Source organism: Lupinus angustifolius, chromosome LG06 (genome assembly GCF_001865875.1).
Source record: "Lupinus angustifolius cultivar Tanjil chromosome LG06, LupAngTanjil_v1.0, whole genome shotgun sequence".
Taxonomy (NCBI): Eukaryota; Viridiplantae; Streptophyta; class Magnoliopsida; order Fabales; family Fabaceae; genus Lupinus; species Lupinus angustifolius.
Genome location: NC_032014.1, coordinates 25,693,375 through 25,705,903, shown reverse-complemented (window position 1 = coordinate 25,705,903; position 12,529 = coordinate 25,693,375).

Sequence of the window (12,529 nt, the reverse complement as noted above, 5' to 3'; positions counted from 1 at the left end):
CATTCAAATCAACCATATAGATGTTATTTATTCTATGAGCAATAAATTTTACACTATCGTCTATATCACTTTTAGTGATGCAACACTTAGAGTCAAAAATTACCTTATTACCTTTATCACACAATTGGCTAATTCTCAATAGATTACGCTTCAAGCCTTCAACATAGAGCAAATTATCAACGATGGTTTAAGAAGCATTTCCGATCTTTCCAACTCCAAGAATTTTTCCTTGATTATTGTCTCCATAAGTGACATGACCTTTTTTAGGTGATAGATCAATAATATTGCTCTTATCACCCATCATGTGCCTAGAACACTCGCTGTCGAAGTACCATTGATGTCCATATATCCTTAGGCACACCTACACACACAAAAATTACTTGGTTATTTTAGGTACCCAAATGGTCTTGGGTCTCTTAGGGTTAGTATTATCTTGTCCCTTTTCAATCCAAATATATTGTCCATTGGGCACACCATACAATCTAACATGACAAGTATTCTAAGTATGACCATACAAGCCACAATAGAAACAAGTAGGATAATTTTTATATGAAATTTTAGAAATATCCACATGTTTCTTACATGATTTTTTTGCATGCATATGGCTCAACCTGGATCTATTTCCACTATTTCTTTGTGAAGCAAGCAAGTTCTCTTTTTCTAATGATGTGCATTTTTCACAATTAGGTATCATATTCATTTTTGAAGCACAATCACAAGAAGAATTAGCATATATTGGATCTAAGGTTTCATTTTGGAGTTTGAGCTCATCAATAAATTTTCACATTTCAAGAATCTTTTTCTCATGCACCAAAATCAACCTTTTTCTATTGACATTTATTTTAGCTAATTTCTCAAGTTCTTATTGAAATTCAACATAATCACCATATAATATATCATATATGGGGGAATTATTAGAATCACATTACTTACCTCACTTGAGTTACATGCCTCACTGTTTTCACAAGAATTACGATTTTGAGTCATTAGGCAAAGTTTAGCCAATTCTTCATTATCTGATGTGCTTGATGTTAATTCTTCTTCGGGTACATCCTATACAATATAGGCTTTCTTGATCTTAATGTCCCTTAAGTCCTTCTTTCCATTCTCAACCCTTTTGATATAGGCAGGACATGTGAATTTCATGTGTACTACCTTCCCGCATTCATGGTACGTGATTTTGTCTTTTGAGTTCTTGCCCTTTTGGTTGAATCTCTTGTATCTCGTCTTTCAAACTTTTTGAATCCTCCTTTCTTCTTTAGAAATTTCATGAATATTTTCACTACGAGCATCATAGTTTCATCATCAATATTGGACAAATCAGAATCTTCTTCATTTGATTTCTCCTCTTGTACTTTTGCATTTGAGGTTGTGGCATTGGGGGAAGTCCTTTCTTTTTCTTGCCGATTCCTCATGCAGTGTTAAGCGTGCAAACTCCATATCATACCCTTGTAGCTTTTCAAAAAGAGTTGCAAGTGTCATTGAATCTAAATCCTTGGATTCCACTATTGCGGTCACTTTTGGTTGTCATGCCATATCAAGACATCTTAAAACTTTGTTAGTAAGCTCACCATTTAAAAACACTTTATCTAAAGCAAAAAGATGATTAAAAATATAAGTAAAACATTTTTGCATATCATTTATAGATTCATTTGGAAACATACGAAATAGTTCATATTCATGAGTCAATGCATTTAACCTAGCATGCTTAACCTTAGTTATGCCTTCATGAGTTACTTGTAAAGTATCCCACGTTTCTTTGGCACTTTTGTATTGTGAAACTCTAAAGAATTCATCATAAGAGAGTGTTGATATGATGATGTTTTTAGCTTTCAATTTGTGTTGCAATATTCTCTTTTCATCATTCGTCCATAAACTCTAAGGTTTTTCTTTTGTTTCACCATCCACTAAATGTAGTGGAACATGAGTTCCATTTTGCATGCCCTCTCATATGTATGTGTCTATGGCCACTATGAATATCCTCATCCCTACTTTCCAGTAGGAATATCCCTCTCCACTAAACACAAGAGAAGGATTAATTGAGGAACCTTCACCACCAAATGGATGTATAGAGCCCATGTTTGATATTCCTAAGATCACACAAATTTAGTGATTATGCTATCACATATTCGAACTAGCTCAAATGCCACTTGTTGGGTAACAAGGGCTCTAACACACCTAGAGTGGGGGAGGGGGTGAATAGGTGGTTTAGTTTACACTTAAACTTCTCAGTTATGAAACATATTCGTTGATTCTCAACGGTTTTAATCGATTAAATGATCACTTAATCAATTAACTGAATTCTCCAGTTAGTCGATTAACTATAGACTTAATAAATTAACACAATTAGTTTCTTGAAAAATCTTTTGTTCTTGACACAACGAAAGGCAAAGATCAATATGTACTTACATGCACTTTAATAGTTCAATTAATGTGATTAATCTTGCAATGATAATTATACAACAATCCTAATAAGAATTCAATTCAAGATAATGAAAATTAATAATTGCGTAAATATAAAAGAGTATGGATAAGAGAAATTGACATGATTGATTTTATCCTAATTCCATTGCCAACCACTGCAATCTACATAGTCATCCCCTTCTGATCTGGGAGATTTGCTTCCACTATGAAGAAATTAATTGTCTTTATAAACAATCTTCCACCAAGAAGTTGAAACCTCACACCTAACGAGATAAATTATAACTCGGTCATTCTTTTTTGTACATAAATGTTGCACCTTTTCTTGTGCTTACATACAGTCAATTTAAAATATAAAGTCATCTTGATAAATCTTACAATCTCAAAATATGGAGATGAATGATTATGAGATGCAAAGATTTTGAAAAACTTTGATATGATGAATGCTTGAAAAACTTTGATATGATGAATGCTTGAAAAACTTTCTTCAAAGATTCATAATTATTCTCTTATCTTGTGCCAAAAGTATCTAGCTCGCTTTTTCATAAACACTTTTTTTTATCTTGAAAATTCATTGTAAAAGTCATGGGAATGGTTATTTAAAATAACAATCAGTTTTTTGTTATATTAATCGATTATGTCGACCCTTAATCGATTAACATTTTTTAAAATCTAAGATTTCAAAATTGAATCTGACTTAATCGATTAACCATGAACTTAATCGATTAACAGGTTTCCCATTTACAAAGACTTAATCGATTAACTAATATCTTAATCAATTAACTATTTTATGAAGAAAAAAACACTTTGTTAATATTCTATGAACCTCTAACATGATTTACTAATGTATGATGCAGGTTTTTGAAAGGGTATAAGTTCAACTTGTTCAATGTATCAAAATCATGAAGTCGCGTATGAATGCTAATGCATCTAAATCATGTTGGAATGTAAATCTCATATGCATCATCATCATTCTAATATGTGAGATTTTTATTTAGTTCACTTTACATAGACTCTACTTAATCAAAATATCTTAGGACCTAAGGAAATGAAAATTTACTCTTAAGCTTGTGTTGATCCTCTTGGCATTTGAACTCGAGTTTTCAATGTTGTTGTTGATTTGACTTTGTCTACATCTTCATGCTTTGTCTTCATCAAAATCATGCAATGCAAACTTGTATTTAAAAACATTAGATACTTCACCTTAAATGCGCATCTTCTTAAAGGAGTATTTCAGTTCAATAATATTACAAAACTAGAAATATATCTTGAATGTAGATAGGTCTTGAACACATATGAGTCTTAAAAACATATATGTCATTTTTAGACAATTTTGAACATGAGGTTTGGATATTGTCTTAAGAATATAATATCATTGAGAACATAATATTTCATCAGTTTGATACATGTGTACTACATGTCTGATTTTATGCGCACATAATATATACAAATTATAATATTGAGACAAGTCAATATAATCTTGCTAAAACTTAGAATGTGTGTCAGACATTTGAGGTCTTGACATTATTTCCTGCCATATGGATGCTTATTATTAGTGAACCAACAGTGTAGTTGGAATTTTTTAATTATGGTATTCGAAATTGACAAATGGCGCCTTGTGTATTACAATTTGAAGTGTGTTGGATTTTTTAATAAAAAACATGCAAATCGATGAATAAATCTAAACCATTCGTTGTCGATTTGGTCCATGCACTAAAATGAACTACAAACTAAACTAAACCGATCCATATCCTTGTATTTGGTACGGTTCCTAAATTACACTAAAAGTCAATTTGAACTATTACACCCCTATAACTTATAGTATGTTAGATCAAGTCCCACTAAATGCAATTATATATGCGGGTGCTTATGGAGTTACTTGTTATCTCCAAATATGTAGGCCGCCTATCAAATACTTATTACCTAGCTTATAACAAGTTAGATTTTTTTTTGTAAAAATACCAAGCATTTTTTATAAATAACTTAGACTTAGGTTTTTTAAAATTCCAATTTATTTAACATGATAGATTTTAAGCTATCTAAAACAATGTTATGAAAGTCGAACCGGATATCAAACCGAATGGTGTAACATATATTTAATATTATATATAAATTTACATTATATAACTATATATACATTATGTTATTATTGTGGGCTTATAGCCCTTAAACCATTGTATGAAGCTGTTGAGACCCTGCCCAGTTATACAAGATTACAAAGTAATGCAAGATTGAGATAGCAACTAAGAGGGGGAGAGTGAATTAGTTGTCTTAAAACATTGACAGATTTTTCTGCAATTATCGAAGTTAATAGCAGCAGAAAAATATCAAACAAATTTAAAGAGATATGGGATAAGAGAATACTCAGAGAGTTTTATATTGGTTCACCTTCTTGTCCATCGAAGGTTACGTCTAGTACTCTTGTAGCACAAGAGATTTCTTCACTAGATATTAGGAGTAGCAATTACAATTTCTCACCCCGAGATTTACTTGTACCTTACTCATTCTCTAATACTTATATCACTCTTTGGAAAACACCCTTTCCAAGTGATTCTATTACCTTTCTTATCACACCCATGTGAAAGAAAGTAATTCAACAATTTGAATGAAGAAAACTTTAACTATGGCAAGGATTGCCTTTACAAGATTTGAAACTATGAACTCTTGCAATCCAATAACCCATTATACACACTTAATAATAATGCTCAGAAGGTTTGAATATCTTTGAAAAACCACACTTAAAGCAACTTCAAAAAATATATTTTGAATGTTAAGAACAAGTTGCAAAAAGTGCAGAACAAGTATTTCAAAAAAGTTTAGATTGTGTATAAGAGTTATGTATTCAATTTATGAGTTTCAATGTCTTTAAATAGGCTTTCCAATTAGCCATAACACCTCTATGAAAAGGTAGGAATTGATTGAAATGAAAGAATTTCGTTTAGAGTGAAAGCTTGTGTAATTTGAATCTGAAAACTAGTGCAACAACTCTCAGTAATCGATTACAGCCTCGATGTAATCAATTACCCAAACATTTTGTCCAACTGAGTAATTGATTAACACAAAGTGTAATCGATTACTCAAGGATTGTAATCGGTTATCCAAACATTCTATCCAACTGAATAACTGATTGTCACATAGTGTAATTGGTTACTCACAGGATGTAATCGATTATCCTAGTATTTTGTTCAATTGAATACCTGATGAATACAATGTGTAATCGATTACTCAAAGGGGTGTAATCGATTATCCTGTTCAGGTTTTTTGGGTAACTCATTTCTCACTCATGTAACATGTTACTTAGTTCTGGTAACCTGTTACTTAGTCATAGTAACATGTTACTTAGATTTAGTAACTTGTTATACAATATTTTGAAAATTGTTTTCATTTATACTTGTAGTTTTCAATTTTCTCTTAGAATACTTTTGAGCATTTCTACTATTTGTATGTAATAGAGTATAAGGATAGAAGTACCTAAAGACTTACATTCTAATTCCTTAAAGCTTTATCTTCATTGTCTTCATAAGTATTCTTCCTTTTCTTCTTTATGTGATGTTGGTGTCTTCATCAAAACCGTGGCAAGGTCAGGAGCAAGATCTTCTTCATAATCTCCCCATTTTTGATGATGACAAACTAATATCTTCTTGACAGTGTAGTTTTCTTATAGTAGCATACTTTGTGATATTCTTACGTGACTTGAGTATGCTCCCCCTATTTTATATGTTCCCCTTTGATTTGGAGTCATGTGCCTGAAAGATTTTTAAATAGAAAATACACTTCTCCCAACTTTTCTCCCCCTTTTGACTTCACCAAAAAGAAGAAAAGCCAAGAGTCCAACACACATACAATAAGTATAGAAAATATAATGGTAACATAACATAGCAGAAAACATAAATGATGTTCATACATTGCTCAAACATAACAAGAAAAACAACAATTTGTCCATGATCCCACAACATTACAAAGAGAATTCATGGATAACAAATGTTCTAAGACTCAGGCTCAATGTTATAGTCATCAAGATCCATGCTATTTATCTTATAAGAAAGATGTTGAAGCTCGAATTGGACTTATTGATTCTGAGCATCAAGAACATCCATCTTATTAAAGATGTAGCCTCGAAGAGAGAATAACTCATCGATGATCATCTGATTTGAAGGCATAGTAGCAGATGAAAAAGATTCAGCATGAAACTCAGAAGGTTGATGTTCAGGAGAGTTAGTAGAGACATTTGGATTAGCAGGTGCAACTTGTGGATCACTTTGATGCTTATAGGTTCTATCAATCGTGTGCATCAAGTGTGACTTTAGATTCACAGCAGTGGATACACCAAAATGCTCAAGTACTTTGGTAATGAAGATTGCATAAGGAAAAGGGTTGGGATTCTCTCGTACATACCACATTTGTCTCATTACAATCAGAGCCTAATTGATTGAAAGGTTATGCTTAAGAGCATACATCAATTGCAGTTCCATGCCATTAATTTGAGAATGATTTGAAAATTTTGGAAGAATGACATAGCTTAGAAAGTAATGGAGCAAACGATCTTCGAGATTGAGATTTCCTACAGCAAGGATATCTCTACTCTTAACAGTTTTACGTAACGCCAATTGCTTATGCATTTCTATTTCCCGTTTAGAGAATCTACACATAGAGTAGTAGAACTCTTTTCTATCATAGTTATCCCATTCACATGCAATACCGAAGTCTTTTATGCTACCTTGATAAGGTATATTACAACATATTGAACTGAAGGTTTAACATCTGAAACAATTTCTTTTTCTTTCACATTTGATATTAAACGATAGTTCCTAAAGTTCAATTTGCAGTAGAATACCTCAACAAGTTCAGAATAATAGGCATTTGATTCTTCACAGAAATCAAAAAGATCTTGGTGCCTAAGTAGAATAGGGAAATGGAAATCTTCAAACTCAAAGTTACTTACATAAACATACTTTGCATTGTTCATCATTGGCGAGAAGATGTGCCAAATTCAGAGGGTTAGCTTCAAAAGATGAAGAACCTTGCTTCTTTTGAGACACATTGGTACGTTTCTTCTTAGCCCTTGATGATGAAGCCATTGATTGAGGTTTTTCAGTTTTTGAGAGATTTGGGGATTTTTAATTTAGGCCACTAAACACGAAATCTAAGGAATAACAGTGTTTAGAATTGAATTTGTGACATGAAACGACTCAAAAATCACGCAAAATAGATCAAAAATGAAGATTTTAGAGCAAAACTAGGGTAAACACCAAAAAAGGGGTTTGAGGAACAAGAAGAAGAAGAAGTGTTTGAAAAAACAGGAGGAAAGTTAAAAACTGGTCAGAGTAGTTGGTTACTCAAAGTGAGTAATCGGTTACTCAACATAGAAATTTCCCAGATTTCAAATAGCAGTCTTAGGTAATCGATTACGCAAATGGGTAATCGGTTACTAAAATTTCCGGCTCAATGTCGTTATCGGTTACTCTCCAGAGTAATCGGCTACTGACCCCAGAATTTCGAATATTCAAGCATATTGATGCCTAATAATCGATATTTACCTTATTTAAACGATTATATACCCCATAAATGAAAAGTTTTAACAGAAATAAGCAATTTCAAGTACAAGTAGGCATAAGATTAACATAATGAAGCTGAAAGTGAAGTGCACCATTGGAGTTTGATCTATGTTTTGATGAAGACCAACATGAAGTCAAGCTTGAAGATCACTCAACAAACACCAATGCGAGGACTCATTTGGTAACTTATTAGACTTAGGTTATAATTCTTTATTATCTTTTTAGAAGTCTAAGATGCTTGCCATAGATATTGAGTCTAGGTTAGGTAAACCTAGGTGTGAGTCTCACAAGACTTAATAAAGTAATTATTCCACTAAAATGAGACATCATCTAGAAATAGATGATAATTAAGTTCATGCATTTGAGTACATTGATTTTATGCATTAAAGGTATTATATTTGGAAATCATGTATTGCATGAGCATATATCATATAGGTAGTTCACCATGCATTAATAAGCTAATTTTACACTGTTTAATGGATTATGAATTCTGTTAGTCCAATAACAGACACTGTTTAATCGATTATGAATAGTGTTAATCGATTAACAGAATCACAGTTTCAACATAAAATTGAAAAACTAAAAATAATTATTTTTCAACAACCCATTAATCGATTAAATGGGTACTTAATTAATCGATTAAATGGGTACTTAATCGATTAAGTGGGACTTTAGGCAGTTTTCTACTTCAACTGAAATCTCAGCATATGTGGCATAAGAATCCATACATTTTGACATCATTTTCTCTGCATATTTTTGAGTTACTCACTGTCATATCTAGGAGAAAATATTGCATGTTGCATTAGGAGAAAGATTAGATCATGCTAAGGCTTTAAGTTTCATATTCATATTGCATGTTCTTTGAAAATGTTTCTTGCATCATTCTTATGTTTCTTGGAAAGAAAAGAGATAGTTTTTAATGATTGCATAATTTCATAAACCTCATGCATGTACATTCATATTAGACTAGGAAGTCTTGTGAGTTCTTGCTTAGGTTTTAGTCTTTGATCTTTATTGTAAAATCTGAGTATCAAGTACTCATTCCTAACTCAAAGCATTGTAATTCAAGGATTACGAAAATCCTAGCTGCGGTTAGGTAAGGTGTTCTTCACAAATATTTGGAGGTCTTGGGATAAAGACCGATACCTTGGCTGGGGCCGAATCGCGATAAGAAAGGTTTTATTGGGAGGCAATTTAGGAAAGGTCAAACCAATGGTGATGAAGTTCTTTGGGTTCCAAGAAAGGAGCGTTTGAGTTTTGTAATTGGAAGCATGTATCTAACCATACATTGTGTTCTATAGTGAAGAAGAAAATCTCCCAAGATTAGAAGGGGAGGCGTGGATGTAGTTTTGCAGTTGACCGCAAAACGAACCAGGATAAAATCGTTGTGCAATCTTTTCTATCCCTTTCTCTTTTACATTTCAAGTTGTAATATTGCATGATATAACATGATAATTTGTATACTGGTTCTGTGCTATAAGTAGTTTAATTCTATGTAAAAATATATGTTATATCATTGTCTAATTTCTCGTAACGTGTCGTGCAAGAGAGTTGTTAAACAAGATTTTTTGCATTCTGTTTTTATTGTGTTTAATCGATTATGAACAGTGCTTAATCGATTAACTGGACATTTTTTAGCAAGTGTGCAAAAACCCAAGATGCGAAACTTTGAGCTCCGCTACACCTATTCAACCACCCCCCGCCCTCTAGGTGTGTTCTATCCACTGATACCTAACAAGTGGTATGAGAGCTAGTACGACGTGCTAGCTTAACCACATACGCGTGATCTGAAAAGGACTACATATAGGCTCTACTAACCCGTTTGACGGTGATGGCGCATCCATTAACCGCCCTCCCGTATTCAGTGGCGATGGTTATGGCAATTGGAAGGTTCGTATGAGAATCTATATCGAGGCAATTGACACAGACATTTGGGATTCTGTTGTCAATGGTCCAAACATTCCACTTCATATGGTGGATGGCAAGTATAAAGAAAAGCCTAAAGGCTCATGGACGAATATTGAGAAAAAAAAGGTCCACCATGACCTTAAGGCCAAGAACATCATTACTTCGGCCTTATCTTATGACGAATTATTTAGAGTCTCGTAGTGCCTTATTGCAAAAGAAATGTGGGATACTTTGCAAGTTACCCATGAAGGCACGAGTGAAGTTAAGCGCACTAGACTAAATGCACTTACGCATGAGTACGAGTTATTTCACATGCTTCCTAATGAATCTATATGTAATATGCAAAAACATTTTACTCATGTTGTAAATCATGTAGTCACCCTTGATAAAACTATTACTAATGGTGATTTGTCTAATAAAGTTTTGCAGTGTCTTACCAGGAGATGGCAACCAAAGGTAACCGCGATAATGGAATCAAAGAACTTAGACAACATGCCATTAGCTACTCTGTTTGGTAAACTCCAAGAACATAAAATGGAGTTAGGGCGCTTGACACTGAATGAAGAGTTAGACAAGAACGGAATCTAACTCAAGGCTACAAGATTTCAAGAAGATCAAGAAAGTGAGGATTCCAGTTTAGATTCTGATTCCGAGGAAGACTTGACTCTCCTATTTGAAAAATTCAAGAAGTATCTCAAGAAGAAAGAAGGGATCAAGAATCTCAAAAAAGAAGCGAAGAAACCGACCAAGAAAAGCAACATTCCCAAAGAAGGCTTCACTTGTTATGTGTGGAAAATCAGGCCACATGAAACATCAGTGCCCGAGCTACCTCAATAAAGTCGAGAATACGAAGAGAAACTCTCGAATGGCCAAGTCAAAAGAACAAGAAGAGAAACTCTCGAATGTCCAAGTCAAAAGGAGCATACATTGTTTGGGACGATTCCGAGAAAGATTCGACTTCAAGCTCATCCAATGAGGAGGAAAATACAAAGGTATGCCTTATGGCACAAGTGCATGAGAAGTGCACATCTAGTGATGAAGATGATTCTATTGAGGTACATTCCTATACTTCATCATGCTCTAATGATTCTCCTCCATATCATGAATTATATGCACCTTATGTTGAAATGCATGAGGAATTAAAGAAAACTGTTAAAGTAAATATAGATAGAAAAAGAGTTATCTCCTTGCATGAAAAGAAAATAATTGAAATGCAAAAGGAATTAAATGAGCTTAAACTTGAAAATAAAAATCTTGATCTTATCTATGCATGTGCCTCATGTGATTGCTCTACTTCTAAATTATGTCAACCCACTATATGTGATACTTGTGAGAATTTAAATGCTAAAAATTCTGTTTTGAAACAAAAACCTTCAAAGCTCACATATAGTCAAGAAAACCTTAACACATTGCTTGCTAATACAAGAAACATTGGTAATCAATCTGGAATTGGATATAAACTTGAACCTAAGAAAAGACCATGTAGAAATCTAGTAGTTCATATACATAAGAAGTCAAACAATAACATGCCTACTTGTTTCTATTGTGGTACACATGGTCACACATGTACTACATGCTTTAATAGAAAATTTGGTGTGTCAAGTGGCAAATATTTGGGTAAATAAGGGGCAAGATGCCTTAGTTACTAATAAGAAGGGACCCAAAATAACTTGGTACCTGAAAGAGACAAGTGAATTGTGTTTGTAGGTGTGCCAAAGGACATTTGAGCATCAATGGATAAATCAACAAAATATGTTCTAGGCACAAGGTTGGTGAGTAGATCAAGGTAAATTTGACCTATCACCAAAGGGTAAATAAGTTAAGTCTATTAACAAGGTTACAAAATTAATTCTTGATATTGAGTACACTTGAACTAAAAAGTATATGTTATTGTTATACTCAATTCATCACATGTGATATCATAGTAAGTGTTATCAAATGCTTTAAAATGCTTTAACAAGTGGCATCATGACATGTACATCTGTATCAAAGCAAAATTATGTTTGAAAGTGCCATGTCTATTGTATGCTTGATACCATGCTAAGTGAGTATATGTTGAGTTGCTTGTAAATCTCTAAATTGTACATATTGTCATTAAATGCATGTATACTTAATTGTTATATGTTTTCATGCATTTTGGCTCTAGAAAGTTTGTTCAATTCTGGATTAGATAGAGTTTTAGGTTGTATCCCTTAGCATGTCTTAGTAAGCTCAAAACTGTACTTAAAATTGTCAACTTTCTATCATTAATTGATTAACCCTCAGTATAATCGATTAAATGAGTTCCAGTAGCTAAAGCTTTTTGAAATAAATCATTTTAATCGATTAATTTTATTGTTAATCGATTACCTAGGCTCAATTTTTTTCAGAAATTCAATTTTTGTTGTTTTGTGGCTTACGTCAATATATTTTAGTCAAGTACATTTCATGGTTATGGTTGTACCTTCTTTTAGTATTTTGTAACTATGTTGGACCTTGCTAATTATGTTAAATGGAATTTGTTTTTGCGTGAATCTTGAACATGACTTAATTTTGTATCATAATTGAATGATTGGAATATGCTTTAAAATGAAAATATCCAACAAGTGCTAACAAGTGGCATACATATATGTTTAATCATTCCATGCCTAATTTGTTTACATAAT